At 44.8% G+C, this 22017-nt stretch overlaps 1 protein-coding gene across 1 annotated transcript in view; it reads right to left on the bottom strand.

Moving 5' to 3' along the window:
- SLC8A1 (solute carrier family 8 member A1) overlaps window positions 1–1557 on the bottom strand; it is a 316175-nt gene extending 314618 nt beyond the window's left edge. Inside the window, exon 1 of the mRNA XM_081188464.1 lies at window positions 1397–1557. The gene's annotated coding sequence lies outside the window, so the exon portion shown is untranslated. The remainder of the gene's footprint in view (window positions 1–1396) is intronic.
- Window positions 1558–22017: the final 20460 nt, after the last annotated feature.

Raw genomic sequence — 22017 nt, 5'->3', positions numbered from 1 at the left:
CACATAGAAGTCCCTTATGGCACACAAACTTTGAAAAAACACCCCCCTCCTTTATAATATATTTAAATGATTAGTTGAATAAATATATATATTTTCCAACCATTCAGAAACTGTAATAGTTTGGAGCATTAGAAACTCATCCCCAAAAATTTAAAAATGGAAACAGAAACTTGAGGGACAAAACAGGACAATCTCTCATTTCTGCTGTAAAGGGAAAGAAATTTAGAAAGGAACCTATGACTGGTCCCCCACCTCTACAGTAGATATTCCCAAAAGGAATCGGTTTTCCTAATTTCCCCACATGGTTTTGTATGCCCATGTCCAAAATTGTGAGGAACCCGAGCTGCCTCTTGCATGCTGATTGTTGGAAGCTTATACCCATGCAAACACAACTTTTGTCAAAGGTAACTTGTTTCCAAAGATTTAAAACACAAACTACTTGCTGTAACTTTGATTTTTAAAGGGCAGGTATTCTGTGGAAGAATGATTATATATTAGCTTGACTGATGCCCCTATCCTTTCAGTCTAGCAACATAGAGCTTGGCTTTGGGGAGAACCATTCGCCGAGATGCCCACACTCCCAAAATCTTCCCTTCCATCAGAGACGGGGAACTTGTGGCCCTCCAGATTTGGCAGAGTACAACTTCCATCACCCTCGATCCCCCTCCATGCTGGCTGGGGCTGAGTCCAGCAACATCTGGAGGGCAGCAAGCCCTCCCCTACTCTTGCCTCGGATGGAAAAAGAGCAACAGTGGGGTGTGTGCTGCCGCTTTGAAGAGACCGAGTCTTTCACAACATGCCACTGTCAATTAAAGATCTTTGAGCAGGATGCAATCAACTGATCTGCGCTTAAAAAAATGGGCCCTGGATTGCCAAAAGAAACACCGTTGTTTACAAAAAGCTCTTCCTACAATCTGTGGCTCAGCAGCACACAGCATTCAGGCGGACACGCCGCCACGCCGCCAAACATGAAAGCAACACACATTCTGCACCTCCAGATGCTCACATTTGTGCGCAGTAAACACACAGATGCACGAAAAGGCGGCACAATGGCAGGCTTAGGCATTGTGTATGCGCTGACGAGTTCAAATGAGACGATTCACAAATCCCAACAAAGAGAAACCCGTTATATAAATACTATTCTGCATATCTCTCCCCCCCATCCAAGTTTTGCTGCTTTCTTGGTCCCTCTATGGGAAAGTTTCTCTGCCTCTTGGGTAAGCAGCACTGCTCCATGCCATTCCTTCGGGGACCTCCGCCAAATCCTCTCTCTCTCTCTAGTCTTACGAAACGCATGAAAAGCCTCTAGTGCAAACGCTGCTCCTCTGGGAATTCCTCACAGAAAGTCATGCAAACAAGCCTTTTTCTCCTCCCCAACCCCCATGCCTGCACTTACCGCCTGTCAAGTCTCGGCACCTCTGTTTCGGGCTGTGTGGAGCGAGAACTTCATATGAGAGCTGCTCTGCATTTACCAGAAAGAAAGAAGTTTGGATGCTTGTCCTTTAAGTGTCTCTAAACATGGTTTGCATAGCTGGATAGCGGCTTATCTCTGCTTTTCTGCTTTCGCTTCCATACATGGATCTGTTCCCAACAGTAACTCCAAGCTGTCGAAAAGAAGCTATCTGGCAGCTTTAGGCTTCATCCGACACGTAAACGATATATATATAATTTTAAAAAGCGCTAACCCTTTCTCTCCGTCACCTTTTGCAACCTTTAGCCCGTGCCACAAAGCCTCCCCCTTTTGCCTTTACCCCCTTCCCAAATCAACTGGAAGACAACATATTCCTTTTTGTGGCTTGCTGGAACAAATCATTTGAGACTAGTATATGCAACCATGAAAAATTGATGCTTAGGCTCGCACTGTGCTTAAAATGGCTTCAATCTCTAGTGTATCTCCCGACCGTTTGGCTGCTTCTTTTCAAAATATTTGTACAGTAATCATCAAGACCCACTAAGTATACATGGAAAAGAAATACACCCCCCCCCCGCGCGCGCGCACACACACACACACACACACACACACACACACACACACACATCCCTTCCCTTTCAAAAGGTTCCCAGCGGTTCGTCTCTAAGAATACCTTTCCCCCCACTTTAAAAAGGAATACTTTCCTTAGAGGTCAAGGGTTTTGTTTGTTAGGTCTCTTGGAACGGTTTCAAGACAATATACATCATGTCTGCAAGGATGGGAGGTTAAGAGTCGCATTTTTGTGGAGAGGCAAGAAACACAGAAGGGAAGGGGAGCCGAGACAATCCTGGTTTAAGAGGAGGCGCTGCTGCTGTCATTACTACTGGGCTAGGAAGGGGCGAAATCTGTCAATTTTGGTTTTCTCTCGCTTTCTCACTTTCCCATTCTTCAGTTCATTTCTCTACATATCTGCATCAGCTTGCACGTTTTTAAGTCCTCGTGAAAATTCATTAGCATTTGGGGACAGATTTCTCACAATATACATATGTTTGCCATTTTGCTGAATGTATATATTTTTGCAAAGCGGTGCTCCCTAGTATAATGGATCTGCCTACATTATTTTTTTTTTAAAAAAATGTGCATTTTTCACACACTTTACCTTAGTGCATTTATTCTCACACACGTTACTTGGCTGGAGAATGGCCCTGCAAAATTCACAGAAGTGCGAATTGTGGTACGGGCACCTAGCATATTGTTTCAGGAAGTGCATAGCTCCTCTGCATTTCAGGAAGTGCAAATGTGGTACAGTCACCTCTAAACATGAACTCAATTGAATTCTTGCCCCATTCCTGTACAGAACTCATGCCTGCCAGTTTAGCAACCCAACCCCATTTCACGGGGTCCCTAGCTCAAAGACTATGATAATTTAACAATACAAAGGAAAGCTTTACATGTAAAGGCATTTGAAACAGCAGACAGACAAAGGGGATCACCACAAACCAACAAGGAATAAGGGGAGGCAGGAATTCAGCATAGCGGAGGCCAGGCCTCCTGCAGAGCTTGTGACCTGGCACATTAACCACGGCCACTCAGCTGTATATTTGGGCCTGCCAAATGCTTGATAAGCTCATCCTCTTTATTTTTGGCCATCAGTGGCCAGTGTAGGGCTGGCCAAGTGTCCTGCTTCAAAGAGGACAGTTCTCTAGCTAGTGGACCAGTTTTAAGGTCCTGCTACTTGCACATAAGGATCTAAAGGAATACTGGACCAGGTTATCTGAAGACACAGGTGGTGCTGTGGTCTAAACCACTGAGCCTCTTGGGGTTACTGATCATAAGGTCAGCAGTTTGAATCCCCGCAATGGGGTGAGCTCCTGTTGCTCTGTCCCAGCTTCTGCCAACCTAGAAGTTCGAAAGCACGCCAGTGAAAGTAGATAAATAGGTACTGCTGTGGCGGGAAGGTAAATGGCATTTCCGTGCGCTCTGGCTTCCATCACAGTGTCCCGTCACACCAGAAGCGGTTCAGACATGCTGGCCGCATGACCTGGAAAACCTGCCTGCTCCCTCAGCCTGAAAGTGAGACTAGTACTGCACCCCATAGTCAAATTTGACTGGACCTAACCGTCCAGGGGTCCTTTCCCCCTTACCCTATTACCCTATCTGAAGAAAGGGGTAGCTCTGGCACTGTGAGGGGGACATTCCTCAGTGGTAAAGCCCATCTTCTGCATAACAGTCCCTGTTTCAGTTCCAAGAAGGTCCAGGATACAATAGCAGGTGATGGGAAAGACATCTGCTCAAGACTTTTGAGAGTTGCTGCTGGCGGACAATTATGGGCTAGATGGACCAGTGGCTGACTCTGTGGCATCATGCTTCCTTGCAACAGTTCACAGTGCCCAGAGAAGCATATCTCATAATACAAAGCCCTAGCCCCTCCAGGCCACGTCCAGCAGGCTTTCAGATCTCGGGTCTTTTAGTTCAGTCAGCCCACACTGCCTCTTTCTGCTGCTGTTTATATATTTATTACTAACTTAATGCATAGCCTTCCAATTAGCTCTCTGGAGCCTATTATATGGCTGCCCTGAGGGGGGCTGGTGTTCTTTGCTGCCTAAGGCATGCCTGCACCTATCCTTTCGGATCTCCCCCAGCAATAAAGCACTTCTCTTCCATACTGTCTACACAGCCAGCTTGTTTGCAGAGTCACCTATACCCATTAGAGTGGTACCTCAGGTTAAGTACTTAATTCGTTCCGGAGGTCCGTACTTAACCTGAAACTGTTCTTAACCGGGGGGGGGGGGGCACCAGGGGCGCATTGGAAGATGGCCGACAATACCATCTCTCTGGCTCACACGAGGTAATTAAGAGGCTGATATGGGAGTATGCAGCCTCCCTTGTTGCCCCAAGGATATGGGGAACAATGCCTTGCCTGCTGTGGCCATAAATCACCCCCGGATTCGAAAGAAGGGGGTGAGGACACTAGGCACAAAGCCCTTGTGTGGGTCTGGCTCTTCAGGACGCTGTCTCTGATTGTGCACTGGCTGCAGCAACTTGAAATAAACAATTAGAAAAGAAGCAAATGCACATATTTCAAGTGAAGAGCAGGAGTGAAGACTGCTAATTGAAGTGACCTCTGCAAAAGGAGCAACGGGTTGGATTTAACGGAATATAACATGAAGAAGATACACCAAAGGTTTAGTATGCCGGAGCGGGACTGGATGGGGGGGAAACTTTTTTTCTTTTCTTCTATGTGATTAACCAATAACCCCTCCCCAACCAAGAAAGAACCATCGCATAACTGACCTAAGCAGGATGATTAAAAACTGTGTGGAAATGAATTACTAACCAAAAGTTTGACTTATGGAGATCGAGAAAAGAACAAGGGCTCTTGGAATGGCGCAGGAATAAAAAGGGAGTCGCCATTTTGGCAGGTTCTGTCGAAAGATTTATTATCAGGAGGAGGAAGCTTTGTTTTCATATTGGATTCCTGGCAGAACCTCCTCAGGAATGAGAAAGGGAGTGACAGACCTGCAAAAAATTTAATGAGTAGACGGTAAGAGTGTTTTTCTTTATGGAAGCGATGAAATACGGTAGCCGTCTGAATATGACCCTTGGACGAACGGAAAACCCCACACAGGATTACAAATTAGTTTCAACCCGCTTGTGGAGACTATCAGAGGTCACAAAGACAAAAAGAAAGGAAAAATATATGAAAATAACAAGAAGAGATGTGGAAAACAACAAGAAAGGATTGGATAGAATTGCGAACATTATTTGGACGGATTTGTGGACATTAAAGCAGCAGCAACAAGAGGATTGGATCCCTTTCGGAACTTGAAATATGGGTACCCCCAACAAAAAAATTAAAATTCGGCTTTGTAATTTGGAATTTATGTGATTTGATTTAATTGGTCTGTTAATAAAAATAATTTAAAAAAGAAATAAATAAACTGTTCTTAACCTGAAGCACCACTTTAGCTAATGGGGCCTCCCGCTGCCGCCGCGCAATTTCTATTCTCATCCTGAAGCAAAGTTCTTAACCTGAGGTACTGTTTCTGGGTTATCGGAGTCTGTAACCTGAAGTGTATGTAACCTGAGGTACCACTGTATATTTCCGAACGGCAGCTTCCTATGACCAATGGTCAGAAACTGACCTCTGCCCCGTGTGGCAAGCCACAGAACTGCAGCCTCCCTGCAAAGAACCTTCTGCCAGGAACTGCTGGCCTGTATCCTGTGAGGGAAACCACAAGCTCCCAGTGAAGATCTGCGCACAGGCTGTCCGTCGACTCCTCCCAGACAGAAAGGAATCTAAGAAGGCTCAGGGCTGGGTCTCAGTCATTAGGCAGAGTGGCCGATGGAAGGGGCAGTGGTACCCCCTGGCAGTTCCTCCTGAGCCCCCAAAGGTGCTACTCTGCCAAAGAGTCAGCCAGCAGTAAATTACGCCATTCAAAGTTAACTCTATATTAGCAAAAACACAATCTGGCACAGACTTGGCTGAGTTTCAGGCCCAATGAAATGGGGGGGGGGGCACAAATGGGGGGGCAACAACACAAGACTAGGGGGCCACAGAGGGAAGTGAGAAGTGAAGAAAATGGCTAATTACATACATGGCAACCACAAAATTAATCACTTTGAGAGCATGTGATTGCTTTTAAATGTTTTCAGATGTTCTGTTTTTAAATGTTTTAAATTGTTTTCAAATCCTTTATATATGATTTTATTGAGTTTTAAAAACATGTACTGTTTGGACATGTTGATGTTTTCCACCCTGGGCTCTAAATTAACTAAGTAAATAAATAATATTTGGAAGTAAGTCTCATTGAATCTAGTGGGGCTTACTTCTGAGTAGACAGTTACATGCTTGCACTATAAATAGGTCTTCTGTGGCTGCAATTCTATGCACACTCCATTAAATACAATGGGACTTAATTTGGAGGAGAAATGTATAGGATTGTACTCTTAAGGCTAAATATTTGTACCAGGTGAGTGCATTTAAGGTGGGGACGAGATCTTTTATCTGATTTTATTTTTAACCTCACTACAATTTCTCATTTCTACACGAAATCAAAACTGCAGAACATTCAGTGCAGTTGTAATGAAACCTGGTGATCTCCTTAAAAACAAAACAAAAAAAACAACCCCAAAAACATTCCTCTTAAGGAGAGTAATGGAGTGCCTGACTCAAAATGGGCAGCATGTTCCTGTGCCTAGGCCAGGTCTTTGGGCAAAAACGGGCCATAATGATTCCCCTTTTACACCAGCGAAAACTCTGGGCCCCTAGAGAGTTTTTAGTGACAGCACCGGCGCTGTGATGTTTTCAAGCCAATTAAGGGAAAGCCTGCAACCCTGCTCTCTTTCCAGCCGCAGTATTATTCACACTGAGTGGGTTTTGCTACATTATAAATTGTCTACAAATAATTTAAAAAGTGACAGAGTTTCTTAAATTATCTTATCAAGCTCTTTAAATATTGAACGGCATCAAATATTCATGCCGGCCAGTCCTGGCAAATTCCTGGCCTCAATTTGCTGCAGCTGAGAGATGCTGTCGACGGGCTCAGAGAGTTGCCAAGGTGCTCAGTTCAACTGGCATTTTGCACATGGCCCGGACCTCTCTGACTCCTTTGGTTTGGCAGGTGAATGTGCAATGAGCGTGGGAATCGCTGCAAACTTCCCAGAGGAGAACCAACAATGTCTTACGCTGGCAACTCTTCCTTAGCGTCGTGCCTCTGTTGGGTCACTCCTCAGGCCTGGAGGGAACAAAGGTTCACAGAATCTGTCTATTTCAGTTTCTCGTCTTTTCAATCTCAAGTTCAGTTATCATCACCACTGATATTTTTATTTATTAAATTTATATATTCCCCCTTCATCCGAAGATCTCAGCGTGATTCACAAGATGTTTTCCACACATCCACACTAATTTGCAATTTTTAAAAGTCCTCTAGTAAATCCCCTAGCATTTTAGCGTGAATTCCCCTGCCTGCCCCCCCACATTTTAATGCAGTTTTGTTTATTCATTAAATAAATAATGACCACAAGATAAAAAAATGACCCCATGATAACCCCAAGATCATTTTTCTGGTTTTTCATAGCTCATCCAGCTTTTAGTGACCTGATGCTCTCCAGCTGTTTAGGACTTTCTTTCTTTCTTTCTTTCTTTCTTTCTTTCTTTCTTTCTTTCTTTCTTTCTTTCTTTCTTTCTCTACTTTTTTATTTCTTTAATTTATATAACCTCCCTCTTCAACAGAAGATCTCGGGAAAGTTCACAAGATAAAAACACAAGACTACAATTCCCATGAATAAATATGTCGTTACATCCAGCATGAAGGGTTGTTGTCGGTTGTGGTTTTTTTAAATGCAAATTGCATTAACAGGGGTGGGGGGCTCTGGTGATTAATGGGATCAGAGGAGGCATTGGGAGAGAATTAACCGGGAGCACTTGATTTTTGAGAGTCCCATGGACTGCAAGAAGATCAAACCTCTCCATTCTTAAGGAAATCAGCCCTGAGTGCTCACTGCAAGGATAGATCCTGAAGCTGAGGCTCCAATACTTTGGCCACCTCATGAGAAGAGAAGACTCCCTGGAAAAGACCCTGATGCTGGAAAAGATGGAGGGCACAAGGAGAAGGGGACGACAGAGGACGAGATGGTTGGACAGTGTTCTCGAAGCTACCAGCATGAGTCTGGCCAAACTGCGGGAGGCAGTGGAAGATAGGAGTGCCTGTCGTGCTCTGGTGCATGGGGTCACAAAGATTCGGACACGAGTAAACGACTAAACAACAAAACAACAACAACAACAACAACTTGATGAAACATCTAGACAGCATCTTAAAATGCAGAGACATCACCTTGCTGACAAAGGTCTGTATAGTTAAAGCTACGGTTTTCCCAGTAGTGATGTATGGAAGTGAGAGCTGGATCATAAAGAAGGCTGATCGCCGAAGAATGGATGCTTTTGAAGTATGGTGCTGGAGGAGACTCTTGAGAGTCCCATGGACTGCAAGAAGATCAAACCTTTCCATTCTTAAGGAAATCAGCCCTGAAGTTGAGGCTCCATTACTTTGGCCACCTCATGAGAAGAGACGACTCCCTGGAAAACACCCTGATGTTGGGAAAGACTGAGGGCACAAGGAGAAGGGCACGACAGAGGACGAGATGGTTGGGCAGTGTTCTCGAAGCTACCAGCGTGAGTTTGACCAAAGTGCGGGAGGCAGTGGAAGACAGGAGTGCCTGGCGTGCTCTGGTCCATGAGGTCACAAAGAGTCGGACACAACTAAACAACTAAACAACAACAACTCAATGAAAATCCATCTTCTAGGGCTAATATTTGCTTTGGGAAGAATTCCCCTATTCCATGCCATCTCCATGCCTGCTCTAAATCCATTCATCGTCCCCCGCACTGATGAAATTTGCATTAGATGCAAAGACACGGTTAACATAGTGTACAACTTGCGCCAGAGGCATCAGATGAAACATTCAGTCGTACCAGTTTCATGGTCTATATGTAAATTTTATTGGGTTTGGATGGCCAAAGAAAGAAGTAACTCGTATTACAGGTAGAGTTTAGTAAACAGGTAGAGTTTATTACGGGTGGTGCTGTGGTCTAAACCACTGAGTCTCTTGGGCTTGCCAATTGAAAGGTCGGCAGTTCAAAACCCCGTGATGGAGTGAGCTCCCATTGCTCTGTCCCAGCTTCTGCCAACCTAGCATTTTGAAAGCTCACCAGTGCAAGTAGATAAATAGGTACCGCTGTGGTGGGAAGGTAAACGGCATTTCCATGCGCTCTGGCTTCTGTCATTGCGCTCTGTTGTGCCAGTAGCAGTTTAGTCATGCTGGCCACATGACCTGGAAACTGTCTGTGGACAAACGCCGGCTCCCTCGGCCTGAAAGCGGGATGAGCGCCACAACCCCAGTCTCCTTTGACTGCACTTAACCGTCCGGGGGTCCTTTACCTTTTTACCTTAGTCTCTCAGTAGTCATAGAATCATAGAACTGCAGAGCTGGAAGGGACCATGAGGATTATCTAGTCCAAGCCTCTGCAATGCAGCAATATTTCCCCCAACGTGGGGCTGAAACCCACAACCCAGAGATTATGAGTCTCTTGCTCTGCCGACAGAGCTATTCAACTAGTCTTTAAGCTGGACCTCACTGATCTAAGCCGAGCGAAACTTACTGAATCAAATACTACAGCACAGAGTAAGTTAGGAATGAAGTCATCCCCACCTCACGTGAAGATGGAATCATGTTGCTAAACAAGTTTTGAAAATGAGCCTCAGGCTGTAACCTAGAACCATGCCTGGTTTCCCGAGGATGAGACTTTATGATTAAAAGAGCAATTCTCACGCTTGCTTGACATATCACCTCCACTATATACAGGCCACAGGTCCTTCTGACAGCATTCACATTGGCTCAATTCCAAGTTTATTGCCCCGTAATAGGAAAGCTGCTTAAGAGGTCATGCTGCTTAATTGCACAGCCTTACTTTTTCTTTTTCTTTTTAATCCACCTCAGTGCAAGATGAGTGCACCTAGATATGCTATTATTGACAAATGTTTGCAGAAAAGAAAAGGATTTAGAACTTCATCAGTCACGTTAAGGCAATGCACGCTGCTAGGAGCAGGATAATCCTTGATTTTATTTTTTATAGCAAAGGCATATTAGGTCACAGCTTTGCAGCTCTCTCTGTAGGGAAAAACGTGCGTCACAAAGTTCTGAACCTCACTAGGAGTCAGAAGTATTGAGACAGAAAGCTTTGGGTCCAGGTGTGTCTCTACCCCTTTCCTTCCTTCCTCCTTCCTTCCTTCCTTCCTTCCTTCCTTCCTTCCTTCCTTCCTTCCTTCCTTTCTCTTGATACACTGCATTCTGATCCACGCAAGCACTTGTGGTCTGTATAGTTGAATCCGTATTGAAATAGGATGGTGATGATGATGATGATGATGATGATGATGATCTACAACCCATGCCTCATTAATGTTGATACCAAGGTGGAGTACAACAGAAAACAAATTACTTACCTGAAATTATATGTAAGGGGAAGAATATGACATAACATTAAGGTGATTTTTCCATCAAAGTAAGCATTTCAGCTTGCCAGAACTCTCATTCCCTGCACTCTCTTCTGGTGGTTATCGCAACCATCACTCCCCAGAGCCAATTTTGGGGATTGCAGGGGTACACAGGGGAAGGAGAGGAGGCAAAGCCCCCTTGCACAAGTAGATGGGCTTCCATTGAAACTAAGGCTGGTCCTAGGGAGCAAATTGGACACTGCCCCACCAACGTAATTGCCCTTATCTTCTTTCTAACAACCAGCCGGTGGGGTGGCTCTGCCTGATGTTAGCTCTGGCTCCCCCTACTGTTGGGCTCACTGTCTTCTACCCTACCAGTTCCAGTTGGTACCAGCCACCAGCGGCAGTGTCAGTACCTGTTTTCCTTTTAAGGTGAGGACATACCACAAACAGGGCACCATCACAGTGAAGGCTTCATCCTGCATCATCACTGATATAAAGAGAGGCCCCCCTTCATGTATTTGGTCCCAAGCCATATAATGAATTTAAGATAAGCACCAGCACCTTGAATTGCGCTCAGAAATGTATAGGCAGCCAATACAATTTCCCCCCAGGATTGGTGTAATGTGATTCTGTATACCGGTTAATTTTGGAAGCCTCATTCTGCATCAACTGAAGCTTCCAAGGGCAGCCCCATGTACGATCCACTACAGTGATCCAAACAGGATAGGATTACTAATTTATCCAGACTACCAAGGGAAGTTGAATGTACTGGTGACACAATTTTAAGAACATAGTGTGAAATGGTGGACCTAGAAGCCTCTGGAGTTGCTTGTGGTATGGAGAAGACTTCGGGGAAGTACAAAGATGAAGCACCTTTAGTGAATTGGGGTGGGAACTAAGCCCCCATGGAAAGTGTGAGGATCACAAAGAATTTGGAGTTACCTTTGCCATTTGCCATGCTTTGTTCCCATCTGTCACTTTCTAACAATGAAGTGGGTCACTAATGGCCACTGATTTGTGACTCTTTGGCGCACAATCAAACCAAGGTGCCTAATTTTGCCTTCCTTGTTTGTCTGCTTCAGATCCCTTTTTGGTGAATCCACATTTGAAAAATACCTTTGCTGAATTCGAAGCAGAAAGATCAATCTGCATTAGTGTTAATCTAGGGAAAGGTCACTGGTGTACTTCCTTGAATTTATCTGATGAAAAACCCAAAATAAAATTGCATCTCCCCCACTACACTAGCTTGGAAAAGGGAAATATTTTTGTACCTTATTGGGAGTGGAGATAAACTTAAAGCAGAATCCAGGAACTGTAGCTTAATCTGGTTTTTGCAAACTTCCCAATAAAACAACCCACAATTTATTCAACACGGATTTGTAATGTCCGTTGTGAGCCTTTTTGACAGCAGGATCTTTGCAGAGCGGCTGTTAACTTCATGCTCTGTCACTCATCAAGAAAACGATGTCCGAGTCAGAGTCCCTTCAAATGTGCCCCCAACACAATGCTCATGGGTGGATTAGTATGCAGCAAGTGAACATCATTTTCTCTGAGTAATAAAGGTATGCAACATTCTGCAGCATGCAGGCTGCTACAGACACACACAACCTCTATGGACTGTGGGAAATATTTCAATTGTGAGCAGAGACACACTGCAGTTGAATGCATTGTTATATCAGATCAACGGTTCTTTTCAGTCTAGCATTCTCTCTCCAATATTTGCAAACCAGATGCCTTTGGAGACTCACAAACAAAAACAGGTTGCTCACTCGATGGGGTGGGGCAGCAGCGGAGCAAGCCGATTGGGCGCCTGGGGTGGTGCGCATGCCCTGCACCTAGGGGGAGGGCCAGCCAGGGCAGGGTGCTCCATGGGGCCTCCGAGGAGTCTGCCTGCCTCCTCCCATACAGCCACCCTACAGCTGAGGAAGAGGTTGAGGGCGGACTGTTTGGGGCAGCACGGGGCCTGCGGGCGCCCAAGCCACTGTGTCACTCCCAGGAGAGACACGTGGCTCGGGTGCGCTGCAGGCCCCAGGGTGAGTGCTGCCTGGCATTTTGTCACCTCACCCCCCTCAGTGGTGACGCCTGGGGCGGACTGCCCCCACCGCACCCCCTTCCTCCACCCCTGGGGTGGGGCAGGCAGCAGCATCACTGTTGCTTTCTAGGAGAGGTGAATTGGCAGGGAAGTCAGCACAGTGCAAAAGCAGTGGTGGAGCCAGTCCACTGTTCTTGCTGGCGCACCCACACCACATCAACCTTTCCCATTCTTGGTAAGGAGCAGTGACTTTGTGGCTTCATTAGGGGAACAGTAAGAGAGAATGAAAAATACATGCTATTGATTATTATATGTAGTTTAGCCTTGAGTAGACGCTCTGTCGGTGTGAATTCCCCCGTCTTCTTTATAAAGGTCAGACCACTCAGTCTATTCTTCATGTTAATTTTGCCTGGTTTTATTCATAAATCTGTTCTGCTCTGTATTTGTGACTTGAAAAAAATCCTCATGAAAATTCACATGTGCTATCCATTTAATAACATAATAATTTTAATCACTTGCATCCTTAAATATGCATTTCAATGCATTTCAATACTATTTTTTAGCCAAGAAGTGCATTGTGAAATTTGGAAAAGGGCGAAATCTGAAGAAAACCTGCATGTCAATCTGGGAGGTGCAAAGCAAGTGCTATTTGCACAAAATCCACATAAATCAAATTCCTCAAGCACCCCTACTTTCTATGTATGCTTGCATTTGAAGTGAGGATTTGAATCTACCTGAACAATGGTGAGCACAGAATTGTCAAGCAGCAATGATTCCTTCCTGCCTAGTGTGTCCCAGAGTACAAGGTTGTCATGTTCTTCTGTGGTTGTCATGTTCTTCTGTGGGCATCCATAGCAGTGAAAATCTGATTAGTGCCCTCTTAACACCACTTAAACAACCCAGAAAAACAGTAATGTACTTAGAGATTTTTTCCCCACCCTTCCATTGCATGTTTATGCAAGATATGGGGATTTTCGCCTCTGTCAATCATTGTGCTGATGGGACTCTGGGATGACGGTTATTGCAGTTGATTGTGGAATATGATCTTGAGTGTGTGTCATACTTTCCATTCTTTGAAATCCCTGCTTGAATCACTTACATTCATCTGGTTTATTACAACGTCGCAATCAACAGTCACTGTGTTCTCCCTACATAAACATACTGAGTGCTCGGAATGAATTATTTTTGCTGAGTTTTAAGGTGTCCTCTAAGCTATTCATACGATATGTACATGTCTGACAGAATTAAACTACACTCTGGAAGGCAGTACTAACAACAGCCATGCCTTGTAGTTTGATTATGTCGAATTAATATTTCCTTCCCTCGGACCTCTTACTTTCTAGCCATCAACACTTCACCTGCTAAATATCTACCTGCTATGATGCAGCACGTCTATCAATAAAAAGATTGGGGGCACCTCAGAAATTGACCTGTTGTGTCTCTGGAGTCCTGCTGTGACCTGGACATTGTCTCAGAGGTGCCAAAGGAGGAGACTCCCCAGAGGTCAAGATACTAAAGGTCTCCAGGACTGAGATGCCATATCCCTCTGAAGCCAGATCCCAGCAAGGGGTCATCAGTGATGATTCCTTCTTGCCTGGCTTCACATTCCAAAAGAGCTGGTGTATCAATGCAGGCAGTGTGTCTGGCAAGTGCTCCTAGAGAGACGCCAGAGGGGCAGGCCCCAGTCTCCTGCTTTTTGAAGAGGAGATAGAGACTCAGAAGGGAATTATGGTGCCAAGGCATGCCCAGTCCTCTGCGGCAGTGTTTCTCAACCTTTTCTCGACCATGGCCCCCTTCCAACCTTGTTTCATTCCTGTGCCCACCCCCTACCCTCCCAGTAGAAAAGTAGCTATTTAAATGTTTTGTTTGTAAATAGAACATGTTACCTTTATAATTTTGTTTTTTTATTTATTTATACAAAATACGATTACATAAAATTTTATACTTTTATGTATTTCTCGGCCAATGTGACCCTTAATTCATTTAAAAAGAAAACAATTCTGATTCAAGTTCAACATGTCCTGAAAGGGACTAATTCCAGCTCACATTTGTCCCTTTGCCAAATGAACTAGTTCAGTTCATATTCAGTTCAATTCAAGTTCATCCAAATGATCACCAGCATTCCATCCCGCCCCCCCCCCCCAGTATTCAGAATGTTACAAGCAGCTGCGATGAAGTCTAAAATATACTTAAGACTAAGAAAACATCCAAAAACACATACAGTGGAATGTGGGTTTCTGAATATTTTTATTATTCAGGGAAGTTTTTAATGATGTTTTATTGGGTTTTAAATATTTTGTTGGGAGCCGCCCAGAGTGGCTGGGGCAACCCGGTTAGATGGGTGGCATATAAAATCATCATCATCATCATCATCATCATCATCATCCCAACAATTATGCTTAAAGCCCCCAAAGGGTAAAAAACACATATAAGAGAATGACGTTGAAGATGAACTTGAAATTGTTAAAAGTGCTATTCCCCACAAGTGAGCTTAATTCATGTTCAGTTCACTTGGCAGTTATGGGAACTGTTTTCAGCTGTCGTTCAGAGATTTTTGTATTAATTCAGTGAACATCATTAAAGCAAACTAGTTCTTTCTAAGCACTGGATATGTTGCTTTAGACTTAATGTGGTTTGGGGGCCTCCTCTGAAATCTCATTGCTATCCCCTTCACTGAAATGATAACCCCCACATAACTCCTTTTTTTAACTTACAGAACTGGCACAACAAGGAACACAGGAAGCTACTTGATGCCGGGTCAGGCCACTGGTCTATTTTTGTTCTGACTGACAGCGATTTCCCAGCATCTCAGGCAGAAGTAAACATAGGTTTAAACAGAGGGAGCTGCCATATACAGAGCCAGACCATTGGCTCATCTAGCTCAGTCTCATCTAGAAGAGTTTGGATTTGATATCCCGCCTTTCACTCCCTTTAAGGAGTCTCAAAGCGGCTAACATTCTCCTTTCCCTTCCTCCCCCACAACAAACACTCTGTGAGGTGAGTGGGGCTGAGAGACTTCAGAGAAGTGTGACTAGCCCAAGGTCACCCAGCAGCTGCATGTGGAGGAGCGGGGATGCGAACCCGGTTCACCAGATTACGAGTCTACCGCTCTTAACCACTACACCACACAGGCAGTGGTCTTCTCCAAGTTGCAGGCAGGGGTCTTTCCCAGTATCATGAGGCGATGCCAGGGATAGAACCTGGGCCCTTCTGCAAAGAAAGGATGTGCTCTGCCGCTGAACTTAGGAATGCCTTTGCACAACCAACATGCAAGTTAGATGGCTGAGTGTGTGCACACGGCAGCTGCCCCACAGAGAACATAAGAAGAGCTTGCTGGATCAGGCCAATGGCTCATCTAGTCCCACATCCTGTTCTCACAGTGGCCATGCCCACTGGAAACTTCCCAAGCAGCATCTGAGAAGAAGAACACTCTCCCCTCTTGTGGCTGCGAGCAACTGGCATTTGGAAACATTGCTGCTTCCAGGAGGCAGAGTCAGGAATAGGTGAGAAAACACCAGAGTCAGTGAAGTTTACTCTTTATTCAAAGAAACCAAACCAGGCCTAGTGATCACAGCAACTCTTCCCAGTAGGTCTTGCCCCAATGAGGCAGTTGCAAGGACTGAAGGTCCTCCTTGCCTTTGTTAGTATTTCACTCCTCTGATGCTGCACATGACATTGGTGTAAATCACATGCCTGTCTGGGAAGAGCGTGGGAACAGAGGACAGTCTTATGTCTTCTGCTGTATGTACTATTGTGCTGTACTTTTGCTTTTACTTGTTTCTGGTTTCCCTCTCAGAGCTGGAGAGAGAGGACTCCATGATTCCTTTGTCTGTACATAGTGTGTAAATAAATACGTAGATTAGCTTTACGATGTCTCACGCTTCTTGCTGTGTTATGCTAGAAGATTAGTCTGCATATATCATTTGATATATGTCGCTGAAACGCACTGGAGAAGAAGGGAAATGCCTTTTCCAGAGCTGCGCATACCAAAGGATGCTCAGAGTTTGGGGCTGCAGGGGCACCCCCAGGGCGTTTTCCAACAGCCTTCCCACCGCTCTCTGAGGCCCCTTCCTTGGATCCTTCCCCAGCAGCCTAAGTCTTGTCTCTCTTTGCCTTGCCCTCTTTATACCTCTTCGGGTTCTTGGAGACCAGTGGGGAGGGGAGATGGTTGCAGCAGGAGGGGGAGACTCCCTGGATTCTTCAGCAGCCTGCCTCATCTTTGTCTCCTGGCCACCTCCTCTTCTGCCTCTGAGTCTGAACCGCTCTCTGTCACAGCCTCTTCCTGCTCATTAAACCCTGTTGCCTCTTCAGCTTCAGATACAGCCTCCTCTCAGTCGGCTCTCTCTTCTGCCTCTGACCATGAATCATCGTCCCACCACCAGTCTCCTGCCACTTAACCTTCTTCCCCTGGGGGTTCCTTTGGGGGTTTCCCAGCTGCTGCCTCCTACCACTCCACTGCATCCAACCAGTCCATGACAGGGGCAATTGGCTCACACTCTCAGCTGGTTTTAACCACTGGATATCTCCAGAAAGATGTCTAAGTTCTGTGACGATTTCAGAGGCCCAATTTCCCCCACCAAGACTTTGTCAGAAGTACTCAAGCAAATTTCTCTAGACTCCTTTAACTCTTGATGCTTTTCTCATTTGGGATCTTCCCAACTGATTGCCATCCATCAGCCTTTCAATTTTTGGGGACAGGAAGGCAAGCGGAACCGAGTTTGCAGAAAGGTCAGCTCTGAAGTGAGTCTGGGCAGCGGCCAAAATGTACTTAGCTGGATTGAAGCTGGTGTAACCCAGCTCATTGTTAAAGTCATTATTAATATCATCAGAAGAGGTGGCTCCGCTATTTATGCAGATATTTTAAACTAGGTCTGCAACATCAAAATTTGTGTCAGCTGAGAGGTCAGGCTTACCAGCTCTTTCCCTAAGTGGTGCTTAATGGGGTATGATTGCTGGATTCTGTTCTGGCAATTCTCAGCACTGGTCATTGTGTTGAGTTCCACCCACACCCACATAAAGAGGTATGTTTAATTTGATAGAATTTGATTTTGGCATTTGATTTTTTATTTTATTTATAAAAGTATTTATATACTGCAATATTCGGGTGGTGTACAACTAAGGCCAACCCCCCCCCCCAAAAAAAATGGGTATGTTTAGCCTGGAGAAGAAGAGACTGAGAAGAGATATGACAGAGCATCTTCAAATATTTAAAGGGCTGTCACATGGAAGATGGAGCAAGCTAGGTTTCCCTCTCTCTGGAAGCTAGGACCCGAACCAGTGGATCCAAGTTACAAGAAAGGAGATTCCAACTAAACATCAGGAAGAACATTCTGACAGTAAGAGCTGTTCGACAGTGGAACGGTCTCCCTCAGAAGGCTGTGGACTCTCCTTCCTTGGAGGTTTTTAAGCAGAGGTTGGCTGGCCATCTGTCATGGATGCTTTAGCTGAGAATCCTGCATTGCAGGGGTTTGGACTAGATGACACTTGGGGTCCCTTCCAACTCTACTTTTCTATGATTCTAAGATTGTATGGTGCTCCCCTCCCCTCTAGGGTAGATCTACATCAATAACAATGTGTGTATGTGTGTGGAGAAAGATCAACATTGTATCTGCTGCCCCTATGAATTCTGCCACCTGAGGCAGTCACCTCACCTTGCCTTATGGGTGGGCCAGTGAGGATGTGGCCTGCAATGAGGATATGGAATGAGGAGAGTCCTAAGGACCAGATAAAGAGATCTGGAGGACTTCATTTGGCCCCCGGGGCTGTGTTTCCTCATGTCTGCACTAGGTTGTCTAAAAGACTATTCGCTATTTCATCCCCCACTCAGTTAACAACAGGGCAGTCTTCAGAAACAAATTGGGGTATGGGGTAATAATACTCAAGAAGTTTGCAGCATCACACACACACCTGCATGTGCCAATACCCTTACTATTTCTGTAGTGAATCAATGCCAGATGTTAATGGAGGCTAAAAGGGATCACCAAACCAAAGATGCACTATATTAAGGCGTGACAGCAATTATCTTTCCTCTGAATAGGGGAATATATGTCATGTCAGAATGTAGTGACTAGATTCAGCTGCTCCACACTATAATTGCTACTCACTCTACTTAACATTTGGTGTCTCTAATGAAAGACAAAAATTGCTTCCCCTAAAGGTTTATGGAATGTTGGACTATGGCATTCCTTTCCTCTCCCCGAGGCAGGTTTTAAGGCTGGGTGCCGGCCTCACTGTAGACTGGTTCAATCCATCCAGAGAATCTGGATGGGCAGTGAAACTGGCATGAAAGCAACACACACACACACACACACACACACACACACACACACCTGTCTTAAAGTGATACTGCTTGTGATATTGATCCTCATAAATGGATATGGATCGGGTGGCAATTTTTATGTCTGAGAAGGTATGAGGTGACGGAGTTAAATTTAAGATACAAAATTAACAGAGAGAGAGGGACAGCTTGCTGTAGTGGTTAGAGTGTCAGACTGCAACCCGGGAGACCAGGGTTCAAATCACCCCATAGCCATAAAGCTCATTGGGTGACCTTGGACCAGTCACCATCTCTTAGCCTAACCTACCTCAACCTATCCATTCTGAAGGAAATCATCCCCGAGTGCTCACTGGAAGGACAGATCCTGAAGCTGAGACTCCAATACTTTGGCCACCTCGTGAGAAGAGAAGACTCCCTGGAAAAGACCCTGATGTTGGGAAAGATGGAGGGCACAAGGAGAAGGGGACGACAGAGGACGAGATGGTTGGACAGTGTTCTCGAAGCTACCAGCATGAGTCTGACCAAACTGCAGGAGGCAGTGGAAGACAGGAGTGCCTGGCGTGCTCTGCTCCATGGGGTCACGAAGAGTTGGACACGACTAAATGACTAAACAACAAACCTACCTCACAGGGTTGTCGTGAGGATTAAATGGGGAGGAGTTGAACTATGTACTTTGAGATGCTAGGCGGAAAAGGATAAATAAATAAATCCTTAAAATGGGAGGGGGCACTTTGGGGGAACAACATGGAATCACAGCGGGAACACATAGGAGCAGTATATTTTTTGGTCCACAGGCTATAGGTTAGACACTCATAGTAGATGGCTACCCTAAACAAATATTTAAGAATGGCAAGGAAGACGCTGTAAAGAAGAGCTGCACAGCTATGTTAAAGGCATTGTTAAAATTAAATGGGATGGTTTTTTTTTTAAAAAAATAATACACGAAGGATACTCCAGATAAAAGGGAGGGGGAATTTGGAGAGAGTCGCCATTTCCGACAAGCTAAATATAAAGGTCTACTGATGCAGGCCAAGAGGGATTTCAGGGGCAGCCAGCAAAAGGACATTAAAAGCAAACAAACATCCAATAACAAGATAGAAGGAAAACATCGGAAAGAGGATACTTGCCAGGGAGCTGCTGGACCACCAAAGGTGCTGGTGGAGAATACTCTGTCTTCCCATCCATGACTTTAATTGGGTTTCCAATGAAACCGTTGGAAGAAATTAACATCTGGCATGCATTCCTTGCAATTGCAATAACCCCCAGCCCCTGCCACATTCCTGCTCCCCCTTGATATAAAGAGGAATAATAACATGGTAGCAGTAGATCTGTGTTTGTTTTCATATGTCACCAGTCCCTAAAGTGCTGCACTGATTTTTGGTGAGATACCAGGTCCAACTCAATGTATTAATGCTAGCAGACAAAGCTGTAAATACCCAAACATTCAATTTGTATAGAAGAAGAAGAAAAACTAGACCCCCAGGAGATGGGCATTTCTATTTCATGACTGTAAACATATATAACAATAAAAGTAGCTTTAAAATAATTTCATTTGGTATTTACTAGGCTTGAATTTCTCAGTAGAGAATGTCTGGGGATTTTTCATTTTTTTAAAAATAATATCTATATTAATTGATACTTGCCCAAAGAAATAAAAAAGTTCGTGCGCAATGCAAAGTATCTTTTTAGTGCTTGCTTCGGCAGCACATATACTGAAATTGGAACGATACAGAGAAGATTAGCATGGCCCCTGCACAAAGTATCTTTTTATAATACACTGGAGTAAAAGAAATGCTTTTAAAGTTTAATATAAAAATGAAGGGAGATGGAAAGAAGGGAAAAGGAAAAGAGAGGGACGGGGGGGGGGACAAAAGAAGAGAGGAGGGGGATGAAAAAAAGATTTTAAAACTTCCAATTCTCTGTCTGGAAACTAAATGTAGTATTCACTCATTAACATCCATTTCCTGAAAATGTTTTCAAGCTCCTCCTAAATGCCGATTGGAGAATTCCACCTCTCCGTGGAGAAGGTTCAGCAAAATCCCACCAATGCAAATTTCTCTGTCTGAAAATAGGGTGGAGACTTTGGGGAGACCATTTTAGCAACCCATCGGGAAGTCTTTGGCCCAAGATGCTTATTTTTACTCTGTCTCTGATACATCCCTCCAAACCCTTCCAGGTTTCCACCATCTCTTGAAGGAGGTTCACATGACCCTACTTGTTCTGAAACAGCCTGTGAGGTGCTGCTGCTGCTGCAGGGACTATGTGGGTTTAATCCTGCCATAGCCTTGCTCTGCATAAATACTTCCTTGCTGCTCAGTCGGGATCCTGGTAGTGCGATATGGAAAAATGGGTGAAATTGCACTAAGTGTGTTAAGTTGTGGGCGAACATAGCAGACGACACAGCGATTTCTCCAGAGCAGCTCTTTATTTGTAAGCTGGACAGAACTGAACAGCAAACAGCTCAGCCGGCCTGCTTTTATAGGCAGCCGGCTGTCAACAATGTAGCAACACAACCCCGCCTAAAATAACTGACGTGGACCTGAGTGAAAACTACGTACACAATACTCCTGGTGGCCAGGGTGAAAACTTCAATACATAACAAAGTGCTTGGTCCATGTCTTGAGCAGCTCACCTATCCCCCATGTCTGGATTCTGTTTAGAGTTAGCATGCCACCCTCCCTTTCTCTAAGGAATGTGTGTATGTGCAGAGGTAGGTAGAAATCCAAGGCTTTGTTATGTATTCAGTGGTCTCTGATCTTGAGACTAGGATTCTGAGCCCCTGTGTTCTGATTCGATACATGATATCCAATCACATGGCATTTCAGGGTTGGGGCTACTGGCATTGGTTCTTAAGCTCTGAGTTACGATTCGCAGCTTGGGAGTTTAGACAGCCAATCACATTAAGAGTGGGAGTGGCCCAGGGCTTCAGAAATACATATGAGCAGTTGCTTTGCCCCTGTTGTTCAGTTCTGTTAGCTCAACAAAGTCTCTTGCTGCTATCACTGCGTATCGCCTCGTAGAAACCCATGTACACTTCAGGCTGCGTTCAGCAGCGATGACAGGAGTGCGAGGTATTCACCAATAAGAAGTTTTGCTCAGTACAAGGTATCAGCAGAGAAGCTGAAGGTTACATGCAGTGTAGCATGGTGAGCTAGCATGGTAAAGTGCTAGTGGATCTCTCTGTATACTTCTATCTTTACACGGTTTACTTTTAAGACCAGAAGAATGACATTCTAGTAGATTAGATCATGATGTACCAGCATCTCTTAAAGTTTATGTAGCTTATGCTTGTCTTGTGCCA

This window comes from Podarcis bocagei, assembly GCF_964188305.1.
Source record: "Podarcis bocagei genome assembly, chromosome: 3".
In the NCBI taxonomy this organism is placed as follows: Eukaryota; Metazoa; Chordata; class Lepidosauria; order Squamata; family Lacertidae; genus Podarcis; species Podarcis bocagei.
Note: the sequence above shows the minus strand (reverse complement) of the source record. Positions and strands in the feature narration are given on the sequence as shown.